At 43.4% G+C, this 24680-nt stretch overlaps 1 long non-coding RNA gene across 5 annotated transcripts in view; it reads left to right on the top strand.

The window, feature by feature from the left end:
• Positions 1-2424: 2424 nt before the first annotated feature.
• LOC109278370 (uncharacterized) overlaps positions 2425-24680 on the top strand; it is a 46114-nt gene continuing 23858 nt past the window's right edge. For 4 of the 5 annotated variants that reach the window (XR_008417836.1, XR_008417837.1, XR_008417834.1 and 1 more), the window contains exons 1-3: positions 2425-6649; positions 20780-22912; positions 23509-23652. This is a non-coding gene — a long non-coding RNA (uncharacterized LOC109278370). The remainder of the gene's footprint in view (positions 6650-20779; positions 22913-23508; positions 23653-24680) is intronic. The other variant, XR_008417835.1, reaches the window with a different exon arrangement.

The following is a 24680-nucleotide window of genomic DNA, read 5'->3' as shown; positions in this document are numbered from 1 at the left end:
TGACCTCCTGGGAGAAATAGGGAGACACTGGTCAAGTGGTCAAGTTTCAGTTTTGCAAGGTGGATAAGCTCTGGGGATCTGATGTCCAGCATGGTGGCTATAGTTAATAATACTGTATCCTACTGAAATTAGCTAAGAAGATAGAGCTTAAGTGTTCTCTCTCTCTCTCTCTCTCTCTCTCTCTCTCACACACACACACACACACACACACACACACACACACAAAGAGGAGAGGAGAGGAGGGGGAGGAAAGGAACTGGTAACTGTGTGAGTTGATGGATTTGTTAATTAGCCTGAATGTGGTGATTAGTTAACAATGCATTCATACACCAGATCATCAGGTTGTACACCTTAAAATTGTCAATTATACATCAATAAAGCTGGGGAGGAAATGACCTCCTATCCAATAAAAAGGGAGGGAACTAGCTGCTCTCTTGTGTGCACGCTCTCTCTGTCTCTGACACACACACAAACACACACAGATCATTTTATGAATTATAAATCTAGCCATAAAATACTTGAATCCATATTTCTTCTAAATGCCAGCATTAAGAATTTTTTAAAATACTGAATATCCATGTGTAATAGGATAAAATTCACATTGTTTTACTTCCTTCTACCTTTTCCCATCTATTTCTTCTGTGTGTGTGTTGTGTGATCTGAGATATGGGGAACCAATGTATTACTATTAAATTATGGACATGTTACACCATATTCTCTTTAAAACCTAATTGCTGTTTACATGTTTTGAAGCTATATTTACATTAATCATTTAACCTCATTCATATGCTTAAATGTCTTCAATGCCTGCCAACACTCCTTCAGATTATAGCCTACCGATTCTTTGGCTCATTTTACTTCACCTCTCTGTTGGTTGGAGTGGATCTTAAAGCAGTTTTCTCAGGAAAGATGTTTCCGAGAATATCTGAGAATGGTTTCTCTGAAAATTTCATATATGAATGATAAAATTGCAATTTGGCTAAGTTAAAGTGTGTTTCTCTTAAAACCTTGGAGATGTTATCTCATTTTTCTTTGTCATTTCTTGCTATTGTTGAGAGGCTTGAAGAAGACTGATTTTTCATCATTTGATTGTAATAACTTTGCATTGCTTGTAGGATTTTTTTGTCTTTGTCCTTCTATTTCTAGATTCTTGCCAAGATAGGTCTACTTATTGCTGTCTTTGTTGATTTTTTTCTGTGCAGTTGATTACATAATGTCCCCTCAAAATTTGCATCTACTTGGAATATCAGAATGTGACCTGACTTGGAAATAAGGTCTCTAAAGATACAAGTGGCTACAAATGAAATCATCCTGGATTTATGGCACCCTCAATCCAATAATTGGTGTCCTTATAAGGTAAGAACACATTGAACATACAGAGAGGAAAGCCAAGTAAAGACAGAGGCTGAGGTTGGAGTTACCCTGCCACAAGTCAAGGTTCACCTGGGGCCACCAGAAGCTAGAAAAAGCAAGGTTTTTCCGTAGAACCTTTGGAGGGGGCATAGTCCTGCTGACATACTGGCTTTGGACTTCTAGCCTCCAAAACTGTGTGAGAGAAAATTAGTGTTGTTTTCAGCCACCCGGTTTGTGGTGCTGTGTTACAGGTGCCCTGGAAAACTAAAACCGGCTGGAATGCACGCGTCTTTTCAGTTTATAAACTTTTTGGGGGGGTCACTACTTTGATCAGCTTCTTCTTCAAGTCACCTATAATTCATAAGTATGGTTTCTGTCATCTGTCTTTTATACCTATTATATTCTCACTTGTTGTTTTAATCTCCTTGTCTTCTCCCTCTGCATCCTGGGAGAGCCTCTTGAGCATCGGGAAAAATTGCGGAAGACAAAAATGGGCAAAAGAGTACGGGGTGTCCTTTTAGTGGAATGTGGGGTGTTGTACAGAGGACTCTTCAGGATTATCGGATCCACTGAGGTCCTGAATCTTTCATTATTTCTTTTTTTCTAGACTGTATTACAACCCAGTAATATACAGAGAACTGGTAGTCATGCAGATGGTTCTTGTCCATGTGAATGGAAAAAGGAAGAAGAGACCCAGTGAGGCAACAGTGAGGTCTGAGCCCCTATGGGTAAGGCGGGGGGGGGGGGGTTCCCCAAACGTGTGTTCACAGAATCCTGTTCTTTCCCCAACAACCACATTTTTTGTGGACTGGCCCTATGCCTAGTGGAATTCTTAATTTTTCTCCAGCATCACGATTGTCACTTTTAAGTGATTCACTGCATCTTAGTGTAGCTTAAGCATTTGCCAAGGTAGCCAAGAAAAAAAAAAACAAAAAACTGGTTCCCGGAATTTTGATCTTTTTAATCACTGCTCCAGACTGGTTCTGGGAACTGAGAGGCACCATCTGCAAAAGGCTTTTGGAGGAAATGGGGTGGGAAGAGGGGTGGGTGGAGTGTTGTCAGGGAGAAGAATATGTCCCCAGATCCATTAGAGCAGTCTAGTCTAAGTTGAGTGCCACTTTGAGGAGAAAACCATTTTGTGGTGTCTTCACTAAGCCTAGATATTTTAACTTCATTTCCAGGTCCACACTTGCCGTTCCTTTCCTGATTTATTTTGTTTTTTTGGCTGTTGTAACAGGAAAATCTACTCCCTTTTCAAACAAACAGCACTGAAAAAGATAGGACCAGAGAAAGTTCTCACTTAAAGCCTCACCTCTCAGAAAAGAAGCTGTTTCTTCCACCCCCGGGCCTCTGGTTTAGTCCTCTCGTAGCCTGGGGCATGGAGAAAAGAAGAGGGACCTTGTACTCATAGATGAATACTGGGGTCAAGTTCTACCTTCTCTGTAAAGTCATCCCTGGCCACCAGCCCACTGTCCTCTGTTCCCTCTGAGCTCCTAACTCACTCACTGTTCCACTCATTTTTATATTTAATTCCAGACATGGGTGAATTATATGAAGAATACCACTTTCCAATATGGAATTCTCATTTTCCCAGCTATAAACACCTTAACAGCAAGGACCCTCTTCTGGCTTCCCTTCTGTTCACCACAGCCCTAAGTGTGAGGTTGGACTCATGGTAGGAGTTTGGTAAATACTTGAGTTGACCTGAATTCAAGCCTGGACACTGGGGCAGATAAAGAACATTTAGATGTGGTCAGATTGCAGGCTCTCCTGGTGCCCTGTTATATCGTAGAGAACTATCCCAGTCCCCCAGAATGTTACCTTCAAAGCTTCCATATAGGGGCCTGGAACCGGGAAATCACGCCACCCTCCGTAGGGAGAATTGTCTGACCTGCTGCATGGAAATCCACCTGCAGAACCTTCCACGGTGCTTGCCAGCCCAGGCTAGCATCTTTTCTCCCCAATTCCTCTCTCCCCCTTTTCTCAAGTGAACGATTCCTCACTGCTCTCTGGCCATCCCCACCTCCTTCTCCTGTGCCTTCTCTGGATTTTGGCACATGCCTTGCATCATCTTCCCTCTCCTTCAGGACTGGGTAGAGGAGAGAAGAGGAAGTTTTCCTTTTCTCTTTGGGCAAAACATTCTGCTCTGTTCAAAGCAACAAATTTTTTTTTTAATTTAAAATCACGTTAGTTAACATATAGTGGAATAATGATGTCAGGAATAGAATTCAGTGATTCATCACTTACATATAACACCCAGTGCTCATCCCAACAAGTGTCCTCCTTAATGCCACTCGCCCATTTAGCCCATCCTCCCATCCAACACCCTAACAGCAACCCTCAGTTTGTTCCCTGTATTTAAGAATCTCTTATGTTTTGTCCCCCTCCGTGTTTTTATGTTATTTTTGCTTCCCTTTATGTTCATCTGTTTTATATCTTAAATTCCACAGAGGAGTGAGATCGTATATTTGTCTTTCTCTGACTATTTTGCTTAGCATAATACCATCTAGTTCCTTCCACATTGTTGCAAATGGCAAGATTTCATTCTTTTTCATCTCTGAGTAGTATTCCATTTTATATACATACCACATCTTCTTTATCTATTCATCAGTTGATGGACATTTGGGCTCTTTCCATACTTTAGCTATTGTCAAAGCGACAAATATTGAACTCAGTCTATAATGCACTTGTTTCACTGGTAAAGATATTGATTCATTTAATTCTGCTATAATCTGGGAATAGTTCTTGCACCTTCTTCTGGGTTCTCTGTATGGCCTCTCTGGGGCTAAGGTGTCTGCAGTGTTCTGCATCTCCACTTTCTCTTTCCTTTGCCCTGGGTAGTTCACCCTCCTGTAGAGTCTCTGTTCTCCCCATCCTCTCCCTTCTCCTATTCAAATTGGTTCCTAAGGAAAGATCAGAGAGGTATGGCAATAAGTCCCAAATACAATGCTTACTTCCTCGTGGGGCAGGTAATGGAGAGGTCACATCAACTGACTAAATCCCATGGAGCAATATGAGAGACAGCATGAGGGTAAGGGTAAGAATAGGACCACTGTTTGGCAAAGGACCTCGCTAGTACCCCCAGAAATTCACGTACTTAGCCAAACACTCTTTTAGGTGCCCTGGACTTGCTTGGAATAGACATGGCTCTATCCAAGTCTGGAGTATTTGAACTAACAGTCTTACAACAGAATCGATGAGAAAATTCTAGAACTGAAAGGAAGGTTAGACAGCCTCTAGCCTGGGTGCCTCACTTTGCTGATGAGAAACCTGAAGCTCCAACAGAAATGATGAACGGTCCTTCAGTTTGTTAGGGCAGAGCTTGGCCTAGAGCCCTGGCTTCTTAATTCTTACCCCAAAGCTTGCTCATTCTTCTTCTTTCCCCAAGTTTCATAGGTATTGTTTATTTGTTTAAAAATTGTTTATTTTTAGAATCAGCTTTTCTAGGTCTACACCAAAAAAAAAAAATTGTCCTGTAAACATCATTATTGAGAGAGTGCTAGATTTATAAAGTAACTGATTAAAGAATTGACATTTTTGCAGTGATGAGTCTTTCTCTCTAAGAACATGGTCTACCTCTGCATTTTCTCAGGTCCCTTTTTATGTTAAAGTGCTTAAAATTTTTTTATTATTTAATTATAGTTGGCACACAACCTTATATTAGTTTCAGGAGTATAGCATAGTGATTTGACAATTCTATACATTACACAATGCTCACACCACCATAACTATAGTTACTATCCACTCTACATGCATGTTAAGGTTTTCTTTATATGTTTCTTGCAAATTTTGAGAATTATTCCAAACCGTTTTGTACTTTAGTTGCTGTTGAAAATTCTTCCACTGTGTCTTCTGAGTGACATTTAGATGTAGAAAGGCTATTGTTTACTACATATTAATTTTGTAACAGGCTCATTACTCATTTCTCTTGTTTGCAATTAAGTTCTCTTAGGTTTTCCAGATATATAATCATAATAATTATACACTATAACCATGATAGGTCTATAAATTATGATAATTTTGCCTCTTATTTTCATATTTTACACCTCTAACTTTTTTTCCTAATCCTAACTTCTTGCCTACTTGGATCGGCTCATATCTGCCGAGCTTTTTAAAGAGTGATGCTAATGGGCATGCTTGTCTTTTTTTCTAACTTTAATGGAACTGCTTTTAGTATTTTCCTTTTAGAAAAGATGCTGACTTTTGGGAAAGATATATTTTATCATGCTAAAAAAAAGAATTTTGTCTATTCCTCTTTTATTAAGACTTTTTTTCTTGGGGCACCTGGGCGGCTCAGTCGGTTAAGCATCCCACTTCAGCTCAGGTCATGATCTCACAGTTTGTGAGTTCGAGCTGCAGGCTCTGTGCTAACAGTTCAGAGCCTGGAGCCTGCTTCAGATTCTGTGTCTCCCTCTCTCTCTGCCCCTCCCCCAAGCTCATGCTCTGTCTCTCTCTCTCTCAAAAATAAATAAACATTTTTAAAAAGACTTTTTTTCTATAATCTAGAATGAGTGTTGAATTTTATTAAATGCCTTTTCAGCATCTATACAAATAATCACTTAATTTTTCTCTGTAGATTTTTTTAATATAGTGAATCACATTAATGGATTTTCTAATATTAAACCATCCTTGCATTCCCAGAATAAATATCACTTATGTATGGGTATTATTCTTCACATGTGCCACATGAATCTGGTTATAAACAATTTGTTTAGAAATTTTGCCTCAGTATTCATTTGTGAGGTTGGCCGGTAGTTTTATTTTTTTGTGCGCTGTGGTTAACTAGATTTAGGTATCAGTGTTGTGCTACTTCAAACAAATCATTTGTAAGCTCCAGCAGCCGGCCTGCAGAATAGCCTCCAATGATCCCCATGTCCTTGTACTTACCCCCTCACATAGTCCCCTGCTACTCTGTCACAGAGTTTGTCTGTGTAATTGGTAGCAAATGGCAGAATCTCACTTCAGGGATTAGGTTGTAAAAGACTATGGCTTCTGTCCTGGGTGTTTTTTGTTTGTTTTCTGGCTCTCTCTTGGATCACTTGCTCTAGGAGATGCAAGCTGCCATGTTGTGGAGAGGCTTGTGTGTCCAGAAACTGCAGTTTCCAGCTGATAGCGAGAAACTGAGGACTGCCAACAGCCACATGAGTGATCTCAGAAGCATCCTCTAGACAAGCCTTGAGATGATGGCAAGCTGTGGCTGACAGTTTGACTGCCACTTTATGAGAGAGACTGATTCAGATGGATTCCAGCCATGCTGCTCCTGGATGCCTGACCCACAGAAACTGCAATAACAAATGTAAGTTGTTTAAAGCCACTGAGCTTTGCAATAATTTGTTATTCAGCATTAGGTAATGAGTGCATATATTTTCTTTATTTTCAGTTTTCCAAAGCAGTTACAAAGCATTGGACGTAAGATTTGCTCTAGGGCTTAAGTAATAGATATACTTTAGCTCTGTGGAGATAAAGGAGAAAGGTATTCTAGGAGTGGGAATTAATGAGAAGAGATAAAATGTGCATAAGTAACAGATGTCTACAGAACACTTTGCTAAACAACAGCAGAATACACACTCTTCTTAAGCATACGTGGAACATTCTCCAGGATAGACCATATACTAGGCCTTAAAACAAAGCCCAATAAGTTTAAAAGGATTGAAATCATACAAAGTATATTCTCTGTTTACAATAGCATGACATTAGAAATTAATAACAGGAAAAAAATGGGGAAATTCACAAATATGCAGAAATTAAATAACACACTATTAAATAACCAGTGGATCAAAGAAGAAATTGCAAGGGAAATCAGAAGATACTTTGGGATGAGTAAAAAATGAAACAGTATGCTTAGAGGGAATTTTATAGCTATAAAGGCTTCCAGTGTAAAAGAAGAAAGACCTCAAATAAGCATCCCAAATTTGCACCTTAAGACACTGGAAAAAAAAGAGCAAATTAAACCCAAAGCAAACAGAAGGAAGGAAATGTTAAGATTAGAACATAGGCTAATGAAACAGAGGATAGAAAGACAACAGAGAAAATCAACAAAAGTAAAAGTTGTCTCTTTAAAAAGATAAACAAAATTGACATGTCTTTTTATCTAGACTGATCAAAATTAAAACGAGAAGGCTCAGAATACTAAGATCAGAAATTAAAGAAGTGATATTATGGGCTGTACAGAAAAAAAAGGATATAAGGTAGCATTATGAACAATGACATAACAACATAGTAGATGACTTAATTGAATTGATAAATCCCTAGAAAGACACAAACTATCAAAACTGACTCAAGAAGAATAAAAAATCTGAATAGACCTAAAACAAGTAAAGAGATTGAATTAGTAATTTTAAAACTTCCCCAAAAGAAAATCCCTCGATCAGATGGCTTCCCTGGTGAATTCTATCACATATTTAAAAAACTAATACCAATTCTTCACAAACTCTTCTAAAAATAGAAGAGGATGAAACACTTCCCAACTCATTCTAAGAAGCCAGTGTTACCATGATACCAAAACCAGACAAAAACATTATGAGAAAAGAACACTCAGACCAACATGTCTTCGGAATACAAATGCAAAGACTGAACAAAATACTAGCAAATCAAATCCAGCAATATATAAAAAGGATTACACATCATGACCAAGTAGGATTTACCCCAGAAACGCAAGGTTGGTTTAACATCTGAAAATCAGTTAATGTAATACAGCACGTCAACAGAATAAAGGGAAAAAACTTTATGAGCATCTCAATAGACAGAGAAAAGGCATTTGACAAAATTTAACCCCTCTTCATGACTAAGATACCCAAGAAACCAGGGATAGAAGGGAACTTCCTCAATCTGATAAAAAGCATCTACAAATGTCCACATTTAACATACTTAATGGTAAGAGACTGAGTGCAACCTCCTAAGATTAAGAATAAGACAAGGATATCTACTCTCACCACCTATATCCAACATTTTGCAAAACATTCTAGCCAGGGAAATCAGGCAAAGAGAAAAAAAAGGCATCAACATTAGAAAGGAAGCAGACAACATGATTCATATAGAGAAAACCCTAAATAAACTTGAAAAAAAAAGAGAAAACCCTAAATAACCCATGAAATAACTATTAGTTCTAACAAATGAGTTAGCAAAGTTGCAGGATACATGAAAAATATACAAAAATCAATTTTATTTCTATACAGTAATAGTAAGTAAACTGAAAATAAGAAAAAAACTCCACTTACAATAACATTGAAGAAATAAAATACTTAGGAATAAATATGACAAAAGAAGTGCAAAATCTATGCTCTGAAAACTACAAAATATTATTGAAAGAAATTAAAAAGACTTAAATTTATAAATAGAAAGGCATCCCATGCTCATGCTCATGGATAGAAAACATATTATTAAGGTGGTGGTACTCCCAAATTGATCTACAAATTCAACATAATCCCTATCAAAACTCCAGCTGATTTCATTGCAGAAATTGACCAGTTGATCCTAAAATTTATATGAAATGCAAAGGACCCAGATTAGCCAAAAATAAACTTGAAATTGAGGAACAAAGTTGGAAGACTTAGACTGCCAGATTTCAAAACTTACTACAAAAGCATACTAATCAAGACAGTAGGGTACTGGTCTATGGACGGACATATAGACCAATGGAACAGAATTAAGAGTACAGAAATAAACTCTCAACTATGGTCACTTGATTTTTGACAAGTCTGCCAAGATACTTAAATTGGGGAAAGAATTGTCTTTAAACCAGTGTTGGGACCACTGGGTATCCACATGTTTAAGAATGATGTTGAGGATGTTGGGAGGGAAGATGGTGGCGTAGGAGGACGCTGGGCTCACCGCGTGTCCTGCTGATCACTTAGATTCCACCTACACCTGCCTAAAGAACCCAGAAAACCGCCAGAGGATTAGCAGAACGGAGTCTCCAGAGCCAAGCGCAGACGAGAGGCCCACGGAAGAGGGTAGGAAGGGCGGCGAGGCGGTGCGCGCTCCACGGACTGGCGGGAGGGAGCCGGGGCGGAGGGGCGGCTCGCCGGCCAAGCAGAGCCCCCGAGTCTGGCTGGCAAAAGCGGAGGGGCCGGACGGACTGTGTTCCGACAGCAAGCGCGACTTAGTGTCTGGGAGGTCATAAGTTAACAGCTCTGCTCAGAAAGTGGGAAGGCTGGAGGACAAAGGGAGGGAGAGCTGCTGAGCCCCCGGACGGCAGAGCTCAGCTTGGCGGGGAACAAAGGCGCTCGCCATCGCCATCTCCCTCGCCCATCCCCCAGCCAAAATCCCAAAGAGAACCAGTTCCTGCCAGGGAACTTGCTCGCTCCGCGCAAACACCCAACTCTGTGCTTCTGCGGAGCCAAACCTCCGGCAGCAGATCTGACTCCCTCCCGCTGCCACAGGGCCCCTCCTGAAGTGGATCACCTAAGGAGAAGTGAGCTAAGCCTGCCCCTCCTGCCCCCGTGCACCTTGCCTACCCACCCCAGCTAATACGCCAGATCCCCAGCACCACAAGCCTGGCAGTGTGCAAGTAGCCCAATCGGGCCACGCCACCCCACAGTGAATCCCGCCCCTAGGAGAGGGGAAGAGAAGGCACACACCAGTCTGACTGTGGCCCCAGCGGTGGGCTGGGGGCAGACATCAGGTCGGACTGCGGCCCCGCCCACCAACTCCAGTTATACACCACAGCACAGGGGAAGTGCCCTGCAGGTCCTCACCACACCAGGGACTATCCAAAATGACCAAACAGAAGAATTCCCCTCAGAAGAATCTCCAGGAAATAACAACAGCTAATGAACTGATCAAAAAGGATTTAAATAATATAACAGAAAGTGAATTTAGAATAATAGTCATAAAATTAACCGCTAGGCTTGAAAACAGTATACTGGACAGCAGAGAATCTCTTGCCACAAAGATCGAGGGACTAAGGAACAGTCACGAGGAGCTGAAAAACGCTTTAAACGAAATGCAAAACAAAATGGAAACCACGACGGCTCGGATTGAAGAGGCAGAGGAGAGAATAGGTGAACTAGAAGATAAAGTTATGGAAAAAGAGGAAGCTGAGAGAAAGAGAGACAAAAAAATCCAGGAGTATGAGGGGAAAATTAGAGAACTAAGTGATACACTAAAAAGAAATAATATACGCATAATTGGTATCCCAGAGGAGGAAGAGAGAGGGAAAGGTGCTGAAGGGGTACTTGAAGAAATTATAGCTGAGAACTTCCCTGAACTGGGGAAGGAAAAAGGCATTGAAATCCAAGAGGCACAGAGAACTCCCTTCAGACGTAACTTGAATCAATCTTCTGCACGACATATCATAGTGAAACTGGCAAAATACAAGGATAAAGAGAAAATTCTGAAAGCAGCAAGGGATAAACGTGCCCTCACATATAAAGGGAGACCTATAAGACTCGTGACTGATCTCTCCTTTGAAACTTGGCAGGCCAGAAAGGCTTGGCACGATATCTTCAGTGTGCTAAACAGAAAAAATATGCAGCCGAGAATCCTTTATCCAGCAAGTCTGTCATTTAGAATAGAAGGAGAGATAAAGGTCTTCCCAAACAAACAAAAACTGAAGGAATTTGTCACCACTAAACCAGCCCTACAAGAGATCCTAAGGGGGATCCTGTGAGACAAAGTACCAGAGACATCACTACAAGCATAAAACATACAGACATCACAATGACTCTAAACCCGTATCTTTCTATAATAACACTGAATGTAAATGGATTAAATGCGCCAACCAAAAGACATAGGGTATCAGAATGGATAAAAAAACAAGACCCATCTATTTGCTGTCTACAAGAGACTCATTTTAGATCTGAGGACACCTTGAGATTGAGAGTGAGGGGATGGAGAACTATTTATCATGCTACTGGAAGCCAAAAGAAAGCTGGAGTAGCCATACTTATATCAGACAAACTAGACTTTAAATTAAAGGCTGTAACAAGAGATGAAGAAGGGCATTATATAATAATTACAGGGTCTATCCATCAGGAAGAGCTAACAATTATAAATGTCTATGCACCGAATACCGGAGCCCCCAGATATATAAAACAATTACTCATAAACATAAGCAACCTCATTGATAAGAATGTGGTCATTGCAGGGGACTTTAACACCCCACTTACAGAAATGGATAGATCATCTAGACACACAGTCAATAAAGAAACAAGGGCCCTGAATGATACATTGGATCAGATGGACTTGACAGATATATTTAGAACTCTGCATCCCAAAGCAACAGAATATACTTTCTTCTCGAGTGCACATGGAACATTCTCCAAGATAGATCATATACTGGGTCACAAAACAGCCCTTCATAAGTTTACAAGAATTGAAATTATACCATGCATACTTTCAGACCACAATGCTATGAAGCTTGAAATCAACCACAGGAAAAAGTCTGGAAAACCTCCAAAAGCATGGAGGTTAAAGAACACCCTACTAACGAATGAGTGGGTCAACCAGGCAATTAGAGAAGAAATTAAAAAATATATGGAAACAAACGAAAATGGAAATACAACAATCCAAATGCTTTGGGATGCAGCGAAGGCAGTCCTGAGAGGAAAATACATTGCAATCCAGGCCTATCTTAAGAAACAAGAAAAATCCCAAATACAAAATCTAACAGCACACCTAAAGGAAATAGAAGCAGAACAGCAAAGGCAGCCTAAACCCAGCAGAAGAAGAGAAATAATAAAGATCAGAGCAGAAATAAACAATATAGAATCTAAAAAAACTGTAGAGCAGATCAACGAAACCAAGAGTTGGTTTTTTGAAAAAATAAACAAAATTGACAAACCTCTAGCCAGGCTTCTCAAAAAGAAAAGGGAGATGACCCAAATAGATAAAATCATGAATGAAAATGGAATTATTACAACCAATCCCTCAGAGATACAAACAATTATCAGGGAATACTATGAAAAATTATATGCCAACAAATTGGACAACCTGGAAGAAATGGACAAATTCCTAAACACCCACACTCTTCCAAAACTCAATCAGGAGGAAATAGAAAGCTTGAACAGACCCATAACCAGCGAAGAAATTGAATCGGTTATCAAAAATCTCCCAACAAATAAGAGTCCAGGACCAGATGGCTTCCCAGGGGAGTTCTACCAGACCTTTAAAGCAGAGATAATACCTATCCTTCTCAAGCTATTCCAAGAAATAGAAAGGGAAGGAAAACTTCCAGACTCATTCTATGAATCCACTATTACTTTGATTCCTAAACCAGACAGAGACCCAGTAAAAAAAGAGAACTACAGGCCAATATCTCTGATGAATATGGATGCAAAAATTCTCAATAAGATACTAGCAAATCGAATTCAACAGCATATAAAAAGAATTATTCACCATGATCAAGTGGGATTCATTCCTGGGATGCAGGGCTGGTTCAACATTCGCAAATCGATCAACATGATACATCACATTAACAAAAAAAAAAGAGAAGAACCATATGATCCTGTCAATCGATGCAGAAAAGGCCTTTGACAAAATCCAGCACCCTTTCTTAATAAAAACCCTTGAGAAAGTCGGGATAGAAGGAACATACTTAAAGATCATAAAAGCCATTTATGAAAAGCCCACAGCTAACATCATCCTCAACGGGGAAAAACTGAGAGCTTTTTCCCTGAGATCAGGAACACGACAGGATGCCCACTCTCACCGCTGTTGTTTAACATAGTGCTGGAAGTTCTAGCATCAGCAATCAGACAACAAAAGGAAATCAAAGGCATCAAAATTGGCAAAGATGAAGTCAAGCTTTCGCTTTTTGCAGATGACATGATATTATACATGGAAAATCCGATAGACTCCACCAAAAGTCTGCTAGAACTGATACATGAATTCAGCAAAGTTGCAGGATACAAAATCAATGTACAGAAATCAGTTGCATTCTTATACACTAACAATGAAGCAACAGAAAGACAAATAAAGAAACTGATCCCATTCACAATTGCACCAAGAAATATAAAATACCTAGGAATAAATCTAACCAAAGATGTAAAAGATCTGTATGCTGAAAACTATAGAAAGCTTATGCAGGTAATTGAAGAAGATATAAAGAAATGGAAAGACATTCCGTGCTCATGGATTGGAAGAATAAATATTGTCAAAATGTCAATACTACCCAAAGCTATCTACACATTCAATGCAATCCCAATCAAAATTGCACCAGCATTCTTCTCGAAACTAGAACAAGCAATCCTAAAATTCATATGGAACCACAAAAGGCCCCGAATAGCCAAAGTAATTTTGAAGAAGAAGACCAAAGCAGGAGGCATCACAATCCCAGACTTTAGCCTGTACTACAAAGCTGTAATCATCAAGACAGCATGGTATTGGCATAAAAACAGACACATAGACCAATGGAACAGAATAGAAACCCCAGAACTAGACCCACAAACGTATGGCCAACTCATCTTTGACAAAGCAGGAAAAAACATCCAATGGAAAAAAGACAGTCTCTTTAACAAATGGTGCTGGGAGAACTGGACAGCAACATGCAGAAGGTTGAAACTAGACCACTTTCTCACACCATTCACAAAAATAAACTCAAAATGGATAAAGGACCTGAATGTGAGACAGGAAACCATCAAAACCTTAGAGGAGAAAGCAGGAAAAGACCTCTCTGACCTCAGCCGTAGCAATCTCTTACTCGGCACATCCCCAAAGGCAAGGGAATTAAAAGCAAAAGTGAATTACTGGGACCTTATGAAAATAAAAAGCTTCTGCACAGCAAAGGAAACAACCAACAAAACTAAAAGGCAACCAACGGAATGGGAAAAGATATTTGCAAATGACATATCGGACAAAGGGCTAGTATCCAAAATCTATAAAGAGCTCATCAAACTCCACACCCGAAAAACAAATAACCCAGTGAAGAAATGGGCAGAAAACATGAATAGACACTTCTCTAAAGAAGACATCTGGATGGCCAACAGGCACATGAAAAGATGTTCAACGTCGCTCCTTATCAGGGAAATACAAATCAAAACCACACTCAGATATCACCTCACGCCAGTCAGAGTGGCCAAAATGAACAAATCAGGAGACTATAGATGCTGGAGAGGATGTGGAGAAACGGGAACCCTCTTGCACTGTTGGTGGGAATGCAAATTGGTGCAGCCGCTCTGGAAAGCAGTGTGGAGGTTCCTCAGAAAATTAAAAATAGACCTACCCTATGACCCAGCAATAGCACTGCTAGGAATTTATCCAAGGGATACAGGAGTACTGATGCATAGGGGCACTTGTGCCCCAATGTTTATAGCAGCACTCTCAACAATAGCCAAATTATGGAAAGAGCCTAAATGTCCATCAACTGATGAATGGATAAAGAAATTGTGGTTTATATACACAATGGAATACTACGTGGCAATGAGAAAAAATGAAATATGGCCTTTTGTAGCAACGTGGATGGAACTGGAGAGTGTGATGCTAAGTGAAATAAGCCATACAGAGAAAGACAGATACCATATGGTTTCACTCTTAATGTGGATCCTGAGAAACGTAACAGAAACCCATGGGGGAGGGGAAGGAAAAAAAAAAAAAAGAGGTTAGAGTGGGAGAGAGCCAAAGCATAAGAGACTGTTAAAAACTGAGAACAAACTGAGGGTTGATGGGGGGTGGGAGGGAGGGGAGGGTGGGTGATGGGTATTGAGGAGGGCACCTTTTGGGATGAGCACTGGGTGTTGTATGGAAACCAATTTGACAGTAAATTTCATATATTAAAAAATAAAAAATAAAAAAATAAAAATAAAAATAAAAATAAATAAAAAAATAAAAGAATGATGTTGAACTCCTACCTGATACCACATACAAAATTTACTCAAAATGGCATCAAAACTAAAACTTTTGTGCTTCAAAGAATACAGCTTAGAAAGTGAAAAAACAACCCACCAAATAGGAGAACATTTTGCAAATCATATATCTCATAAAGGATTTGTATCTAGAATATATGAAAAACTCTTTACAACTCAATAATGACAAGACAACCCAATTTAAAAATGGGCAAAGGATTGTAATAGGCATTTCTCCAATGGAGATATACCAATGATTATAAGCACGTGAAAAGATGCTCAACGTCATTAGCCATCAGGAAATGCAAATCAAAACCACAATGAGATATCATTTCATACCATCTAGGATAGCTTTAATAAAAAAACACAGATAATTACAAGTGTTGGCAAGGATATGAAGAAATGAAATCCTCATGTGCTGCTGGTGGAAATTTAAAATAGTATAGCTACTTTTGGGGCGCCTGGGTGGCTTGGTCGGTTAAGCGTCCGACTTCGGCTCAGGTCATGATCTCACGGTCCGTGGGTTCGAGCTCCGCGTCGGGCTCTGTGCTGACAGCTCAGAGCCTGGAGCCTGTTTCAGATTCTGTGTCTCCCTCTCTCTCTGCCCCTCCCCTGTTCATGCTCTGTCTCTCTCTGTCTCAAAAATAAATAAATGTTTAAAAAAATTTAAAAAAAAAATAAAATAGTATAGCTACTTTGGAAAACATTCTGGCAGTTCTTCAAGTGGTTAAACATAGAGTTACCACATGACCCAACAATTCCACTCCTAGGTATGTAGTGAGAAGTGAAAATATGTGTCTGCACGAAAACTTTTACATAAATGTTTACAGCAGCATTATTCATAATGGTCATAAAGTAGAAATGACCCCAATGTACATCAACTGACAAATCAATAAATAAAATGTTATATTTGTACAATGGAGTATTACTCAGCAATAAAAAGGAATGAATTACCAATGCATGCTCCAGTGTGGATGGAACTTGAAAAAATCATGCTAAGTGAAAAGCCAGTCACAAAGGACCACATAGTGTATGATTCCATTTATATCAAATGTCCAGAACAGGCAAATCTGTAGAGACAAAAAGTAGATAAGTTGTTGCCTAGGGCTGGAGGGCAGCGGGAAGGTGATGGATAAGAAGTGTGGGGATTTTCAGGGGTACCTGGGTGGCTCAGTCGGTTGAGCATCTGACTTTGGCTCAGGTTCGTGAGGTTCAAGCCCCACGTCGGGCTCTGTGCTGACAGCTCAGAGCCTGGAGCCTGCTTCCGATTCTGTGTCCCCCTCTCTCTCTGCCCCACCCCTGCTTGTGCTCTGTCTCTCTGTCTTTCAAAAATGAATAAACATAAAAAAAAAGAAGTGTGGGAATTTTCAGGAGAGGTAATGAAAACATGCTAAAATGGATTGTGGTGATGTATGCATAGCTCAGAATATACAAAAAGGCACTGAATTGTGCACTTCAAATTGTATAGTGAACTGTATAGCATGTGGATTATATCTCAATAGAGCGGTTTAATTTTTTTTTAATTTTTTTAAATGTTTATTTATTTTTGAGAGACAGAGCGCAAGCCAGGGAGGGGCAGAGAGAGAGGGAGACACAGAATCGGAAGCAGGCTCCAGGCTCTGAGCTGTCAGCACAGAGCCCAACGTGGGGCTCAAACTTGTGGACCATGATATCATGACCTGAGCTGAAGTCCGACACTTAACCGACTGAGCCACCCAGGTGCCCTAAAAGCTGTTTAAAATTGTGTGTGGGGGAAATCACAGATCAGTTTGGGGTCTAGAGTGCACGTGTGAGGAGGGTGGCCTAGCACCGGCATAATGGAGACAAGGGTGGAGAAGTAGGGGGGGTCCCAACTTGGAGACTGGGGAAGTGCATTACTTGTCAGGTAAAGAAAAAAGTGGGACAATGATGACAAACAGATTTTGTCTTAGATGCTATCCTTGGCCAATAGCCAGTAGCAGGTGGTGGCTACCTGCCGGGCTGCACTGAGGAGTCTGAGACGGAGTCTGGTTTTTTGGGAAAGGTACCATGGTTGGCTGCCAATGTCTGTCTGCGCAATAAGGACAGCTAATATTTCTTGAGTAGGACTTTGGGACTGAGCACTGTCCTAAGTACTTGATGTGCTGCATCCCATTTAATTCTCTTCAGTGTCCGAAGGTAGGTACTATCACTGTCTCCAGTTTATAAAGGAAGAAAATTCAGCCACACTGGCTCAAGATCACAGGACTGGGTAATGGCAGAGTCGAGTCAGAGCCTAGCGTTTTGATGCCAAAGTCCTCTGATGACTCTGAGCCGTGATGCTTTTCCCAAGAGCGTGGGAGCCTATGCTTTAAATCTGCCAGCTGGCAGAGGCCACCCTTCCTGGATATGATTAAAGATGTGTTTGGGAAGCCTCATCTGCTTTAAAATCTTTCCGAGGTCTGGAATCCTGTGGATTTCACTCGTTGGGGCAGTGTTAGCTGTTCAGGGTCCCCTGAAAGGAATCACAGCTCATCGGTGTACATCTTCTGGGGATTTACAGTCAGTGGCTGACTGCAGGGCCTGGGGTAACAGAATTGCCAGGAAAATATCCCGGGGGGTATGGGGCACACACAGAGAAAACCCATCCAAACCCCGCAATCACAACCTGCAGCATCCGGTGACTCTTGCTGAGCCCTTCCGTGTGAGGAGTTTCTAAGGATGCTTTGTGCTCGCATGTGACCTTGGAGGCTAGGCTAACGTCTCAGGAGGCGACAAGTGGGCATGAGTGCAGTGGCCTGGATGTGGGCGTGCTTGGCTTTCTTGGGTGACCTGAATGCAGAATGCCTTGTGTTTCAGGGGCAGTGGACAGTTTGTTATTTAAAAGGCAAAAGAAACTCACTGCCCTGACTGTGCTCACATGGGAGGTCACCTGAGACTGAGTTAAACTAGTCACCCACCAGACCTGGCACCCCATGGAGTTGCCTGCCCAGCCTTCCTGAGGTTCTTCCAGGGACAGTCACCAGCCAGCTGCCCCTGTCCCTGGTGGGGACAACCCCCTCCCTCCCCCACCCTCCCCCTGCCGCCCTGACAAGTTGCTGCTTGCTCGGCAGTCACCTTTAGGAGAGACCTGGGCCTCTCTCTCCCTCAGAACAGAATTAGGCTCATGGACTCTGAGCCCTCCTCCCACCTCAAACCCAGACAGGCTGTCCTCCTGTGCAGAGGGTGGGTGGGGAGGTGTCCTGGACGAACACAGGCAGAGCTAGTGATGTGAGTGGAAGGGCGAGGCAGGAAGGTGTTGGTTGGCTGTGAAACAGGGAAGAATGTAAGTGGTGGTGGGGGCGGGGGGGGGGATGTGACCAAGTGCAAATGTGGACTATGTGGAACCTGGCAAGGACAGGTAGGGGTGTGAGCGGCCCCACACCCTGGTTCGCCCCAGCTTGTTCTGGCCTTCTCAGATTTCCCTACCCTCTTCTCCAAGTTTGCTTTCAGCATTAGCTGGGTTTATGTATCAGCTCTGTCACTTACCACTTGTGGGTCCTTGTCCTTGTCCTTGGCGAATTTGTCCTCTGAATCTTGGTCTCCTTGCCTATAAATTAGGTGGAATGACACCACAGCCTTCCTCAGGGTTGTTGTAAAGGTAAAACGAGGTGACGCGTAAAGCACGTAGCACAGTAGGTGCTCAATAAGTGATACCTATCCTGTTACAGATATTTTTTAAAGTTATTTTTAACAGAACACAGCATTTACCATCTTAAACCATTTTCAAGAACACAATTTAGTGGCATTAAGCACATTTATAATGTTGTGCAATCATCTCCACTCTCCATTTCTAGAACTTTCCCATCATCCCCTGCAGAAACTCTGTTTGAGCATTAAGCAATAACTACCCATTCTCCCCTTACCTCAGCCCCCAGCAACCTCTCATCTGTTCTCCATGACTAGAAATTTGTCTATTCTGGATATTCCATGTAGGTGCAATCATACAGTATTTGTCTTTTTGTGACTGGCTTATTTCACTTAGCACAATGTCTTTAAGGTTGATCCATGTTGTAGCACGTGTCAGAATTCCATTCCTCGTTAAGACTCAACGTTGTTTCATTGTATGGATATACTACATTTTATTTATCCACTTATCTGTTGATGGACATTTGTGTTTCCACCTTCTAAATGTTGAGCCTATTATACCCATCGTAGTCACTCCCTATGAAAAACTAGCTGAATGTGGGGGAACAGAGCACAGACCTTGGAGCCACACACACTGCCTGAGGCCCTTCCTTTTGCTTACCACCCTGGGATGGTCTTAACCTTTTTGTGCCTCAGATTTCTCATCTGTGAAATAGGGATACAAGGGCCTCCCTGCTCAGGGCTTGTGTGAGGAGGAAATGAATCCGCACATGCTAAGTGGCTCCAACAGTTTCCGGTACTGGGTTAACCTTCAGGACGGTTGGGAACTGATGCCTTTACCAAGGCACTGCACCCGAGACTCATCTTGATGGACTGGAGTTGTCTCTGGGAGTTGGAACCGGTGGCTGAAGGTGGAGACTTGCCAAATGGAAAAGTGCTAGAGGTGACAGAGACATTGGAGGTCACCTCCTCCAACTTCCTCCTTTGACCACCGGGGAAGCCGAGGCCCAGAAAAGATGGGGCATGGCCAGAGTCCTGGAGGCAGAGCTGGAACCAGGTGCCCGCTCCCAATGTCGAGAACTTGGCCTTGGCTCCAAGTGTGGCCACACTAGCTCCCCTCCCCCAGCCGGGTCCCCCTCTCTAGACACTTCCCCTCTCCAGAGGTCACACCAAATGGGGGGCTGCTTCACCAGCAGGATTCTGCTCCAATTTAGGGGACCTAGGGGCCCACCTTCCCTTTGACCTTAGCTCGGACACAAGGCCAGCTGCTGGCTGCACTGCCTTTTCTCTTCCCCACTTCTGCAGGGGGAGGGAGGGACGATGTCAAAAAACTTTACCTGAGAGAGTCTTTTCTGGCAGGGGCAGGGAGTAGGCAGGCAGGGACCCAAGCCTGGCCAGCCCAGGGGTGGCGAGACTCTGGTTGTTTTGGGATTAGGTACCTGCACTGGGCAGGCACATCTGTTGTTCAGCTGTTTTTGTTCTTTTGTTCATTTCGTTGATTTTTCTGCGAGGTTATTTTTAGAGAATTCCAGCCTGTCTGAGCTCTGCAAAAGTGGGGTGGGGGGGGCAGAAAGAGGTGCAGCCCACACCTGGGCAGGAGAACAAGGCAGACAAGGTGACTTGGTGGTGATGAGAACAAAAGAGGGGTGCCAGTGAGGACAAAAACTTCAGGGGAGGGAAAGGGACTAGCTACCGAACTGTCCCTTCCCCCCTGGAAAGGCTTCTCCTGGAGCTGTCTGATGAAAGAATTTTTTTGTTTGTTTGTTTATTCAAAGGTGAAGTCCCATCCCTCACCCCCTCTTAAGGAATTCATCTCACATAAGGAAGTTTTACCCACCTGGGTGTGGCAGGGGGGTCCATTTGGGGGGTCCATGATCAGGACGGAAGGACCCGGAAGAGCTTAGTGTCAGGGCTGGGGGGTGGGGGAGAGGGTAGGGCACCACAGAGAGGGGGTTGCTGCGTGAGGACAGAACTAGAGCGGGAGGCAAATTTTGTATGACTCTGGTGTAAATCCTCGCTTCTTACTTGTTTATAATTTTCTCCTCTTTTATCCTAATCAGTGTGATGGTCATCCGTGGGCAGGAAAGATGTTTTCTTCAGTGACCTTGAAATGCTGGTGGCGTGGACTGGATGGTTGTGACCTAGCTCCTTCCTCACCTGCCAACCCTCTCTCAAGATAGATCCTGGGAGGCAGGAGTCGGACTCCAGCAGAGGGGAGGTGCGACGATGTCCAGGTGGGTCTGTGCGGGCATGCCTGGAGGAGGCTTCTCTAGGACAGGACATGGCTCACCTGGGCAGTCCAGGCTGCTGCAAGAACAAACACCCAGTGATGGGGCAGAGGGAGGAAAGAAAGGATCCTGCCCCTGATCCAGCAGCTGAAAGTGAGAAGCTGATAATAGCAAGGAGGCCTGAAATGCACCCCATGGTAATCAAGCCATCTGGCACAAGCCCGCTGGGAAAGGAGGCCACATCCGGCCTGCCAGGCCTCACTGTGCAAAGGTGGAGTGCAGCGGTCAGTGTCAGCAGCATGACGCCAGCCACCCTCTGGAGCTGGAGGCTGGGGGTGGGGGGAGCTCTTATCTCAAGGCCATGGGGCTGAGGCCAGTTCTCACCTGCCAGAGGTAGGGAAGGAGCGAACAGTCAAGGCCATCTGTTCCTGGCCCCAGGTCTGCACCAGGCTCGACTTTCACTGTGAGGAAGCCTTTGGAAACTGCATCCTGGACCTTTTATTAGCTCGGATGGTGGTTTTTAAGAGCTTTATGGATGCCTGAACACTAATAGTGAGCCCTTACCCTGCCCTCACTAAGTACCAGGCACTGTTCTGAGAGCTTTTGTCTAAATCACCTCACTGAGCGCTCATAAGAACTCTACAAGATAGGAGTTATCCCCATTTTATAGAGTGGGAGGGGAGGCCTGGAAAGGGGGCAGAGCTAGGACTCAACACCATAACTCTGCTCCTGAGCCCTGCCCTTCGCTGCTGGGCCACACCCTCCTATTGTCCCAGAGCACAGGCTGGAGTGCAGATTCAGTCTTACTTGTCCACTGGGAAACCAAACGTCCTAGAGATGTGGCCTGTGGGTGATTAGCCAGGACAGGTGATAGCATGCCATCAGAATTGACCAGCCCCTAACTTAGAGCAGGCAGGGGGCTCGTCCAACCCCACCCCCTCCTAAGGTTAGTGCACCCAGATCTGGAGAGCTTTCCTGGGCTCACGCAGCTAGAAAATGATGACACAAGAATCCAAAGTCTTCTGACAGTCCCTTCAATTGCTATGCATTGTCTTTCTTTCTCTAGGAAAGTAAGACTATGCCCCTGCCCTGGCACCCCAGTCCCATCCACCTAAGCCCCCATAGTGGACAGCAGGAGTGTTGTTGGTATCAGGTGGCAGTTATCTGCTGGAGGTTTCCTGAGGGTCAGGGAGCCATGTTGACCTGATCACTAGTTCCTGCCCGCCTAGGGAGCCCCCTCCATCTGGTAGAGAGGATTGAGAACTGGAGATGCTTCATCCCATGCCTCCTGGCTCTCCTCCCTCTTGGCGGAAGGCTGGTTAGTGTCTCTGGAGGCTGTTTGACCTGTGGGCCTTGCCCAGAGCTCAGATTGGGTTGCATTGGGATCAAGCCCCCAGCCAGGTCCCAGAGAGGAGTCTCAGGCCTGGAACCGAGATTGCCGGTTGGACAGGGCTTCACCAGGTAATCATTGCTGGTAATGGCAAAGGCTTTGAATGAAGTGTCCAAACTGGTTTAACACCCTTTTGGTATTTCTCTTATTTTGTGGATTTATATCATTCACCTGCTGAGGACCTCCTTGCCTAATCTCTATTCCCTGAGGAATGAAAGAGTAGATAAAGTTTTTTGTTTGTTTTGTTCGTTTGAGGGCTGTACTCCTGTCTCCTGGGATAGCCTCAGCTGGTCCAGCTGAGGGGGGTCTAGCTGAGGGGGAGTCCAGCCCCAGGAGGGCCAGCTCTAGGGCTGCTTGGATCAAGGCCCAAAGTACCTTCAATGTTCCTCCTAAATCTGTGGTTCCCAGAATATTATTTAGCACCTACTGGCATTCCACCAACAGAAGATATAAGAGAAGAAATGTCCTTCAATTCCTAATCAAACAACATCGATGAAGCAATTAGTATATAGAAGGTGCTAGGCAGGAAGCATTCTAGTTTTCTGTTGTGGAGGAGTTTACAGTCTGAAAGAAAGGTAAGACACACGCACACGATGGGAAGTTCAGGATCGGAAAGAGAGACATAACAGTGCAGAACAAGGGAGCAGTACCACTTCATTGCCAAATGAAGGACCCAAGAACAGTTTTCATATGAAAGTGTTTCACAGAGTAGCTGATGTAGCAGGACTTATTCATAACCAAAGGATGCCAGCAAAAGACGTGGCCAACATGAATGGCAGTATGAAGAATCAGGTCAGGACTTCAGAGGAGAGAATTGGCTAGAATTGTTGGGCCTGGGTTTTGGAAGACATGAGCGTGTGGTGGGCATTTGCTGGGCTTTGGGTTTCCTGTGTGTATTCTCCCTTATTCTGGAGACTATCCTCATCTCTTTCTGGGAAGAACCCCCTTCCCCTTCATCAATCTAGGAAGTGTCAGTTGGGTTGCAGGTGAGAGCATCACACTCCTCCCCCATCACCCAACCCTACCATTGGTCCAGGGAATGGACCCAATGACAGTTGCACATGTTGCACACGTGCAACATGTGCTGGGGCTGTTAGGAGCGAGGAACGTTCTCTCTCTCACTGGGCTTGAACCTGCAGTTCACTTTGCAATGCAAATCTCTTGCCACCAGAAGTGTAGAGTCTGTTTGCGGGTGGCACCAACATAGAGGAAGCAAGACCAAGAGGTGAACATCAGGTGCTTGTGACTTCTTGCAAGACCCTGGTTCAAGCCGTGCCTGAAGACGGACCTACCCTCTGGACTTTTCAACTGTATGGTCAGTACATTTCCCTTCTTCTTGTATGTACTTGGGTCAGTTTTCTTGAAACAGAAAGCATTTTGTTACAATGTAGGCCTTGAACTAGATTTGGGTGGATGGAGGGCAAGAGGGCAATCCAGGTCGACGGTGCCATATGAACTAGGGTGTGTTGATGAGTGTAAGGGTGTAGTGTCCATGGAGCTGTGTGGAAACTGCCTGAGAAAGAGGGTCTTGGTGGACAGCATGCAAAATACCCTGTGAGAGAACCTGTGTTTTCATTCTTCTGGGTGCATTTATCTATTTGGACAAATCCAGTGGGATTGCCGGGGAGTGGCATGTAATGGAAGGAGAGCAAGAGCTCTAAAAATAATAGAATAACAACAATAAACGTTTACTGAACACTTACTACATGCTAAGCATTTTTCCCACTTAATCCTTTTGACAGCCAGGAGGTATTATGATTTCTCTATTTTGCAGATGAGGAAATTGAGGCACAAGGAATTTGCCTCAAGTAAACCAGTTAGTAAGGATCAGAGCTGGGATTTTAACGGGCAGGAAGGCTGGATCCTGCATTCTTACCCTGCCTTCTTCTGCTTGTGGCCTCCTCTGTTGCATGTGGCCTCTGCCTTGGGGAAGAAAAGGAGGCAGCTGTTGCCGAAAGGGTCCATGGGACAACACAGAATTCGAGTTGTTTTTCCCAGAGCTGACCCCAATTTGACAATTTGTTCGCTTTTGCTCTGTTGTTTTAAAAGTGTGCTGTTAGACAAATGCAGGCACTCTGCCCACCCCACCCCCACCCCCCAACTAGCAACAGTCCTTGGGACCAGCGGATGACTCCAGGAAACTTCTCCTGGTCAGGACCGACAGCGTCCTGGGCTGGCTGACCACACTCAGAGGGAAGCAAGGCCCTCTGGACAATTCTTCCCTGGCCCTGGCTGCTCCCTCCTCCTCCCTGTCTCTTTCCGGCTCCATATCTCCTTCCCTTGGATTGCCTCAGGAGAAGGAAAGAAGACATGTTTTTTAAAAAAGAAATTTAATGAAACCAA

This window comes from Panthera pardus, unplaced genomic scaffold, assembly GCF_024362965.1.
Source record: "Panthera pardus isolate Hobbes unplaced genomic scaffold, ASM2436296v1 HiC_scaffold_25, whole genome shotgun sequence".
Classification (NCBI taxonomy): domain Eukaryota; kingdom Metazoa; phylum Chordata; class Mammalia; order Carnivora; family Felidae; genus Panthera; species Panthera pardus.
Note: the sequence above shows the minus strand (reverse complement) of the source record. Positions and strands in the feature narration are given on the sequence as shown.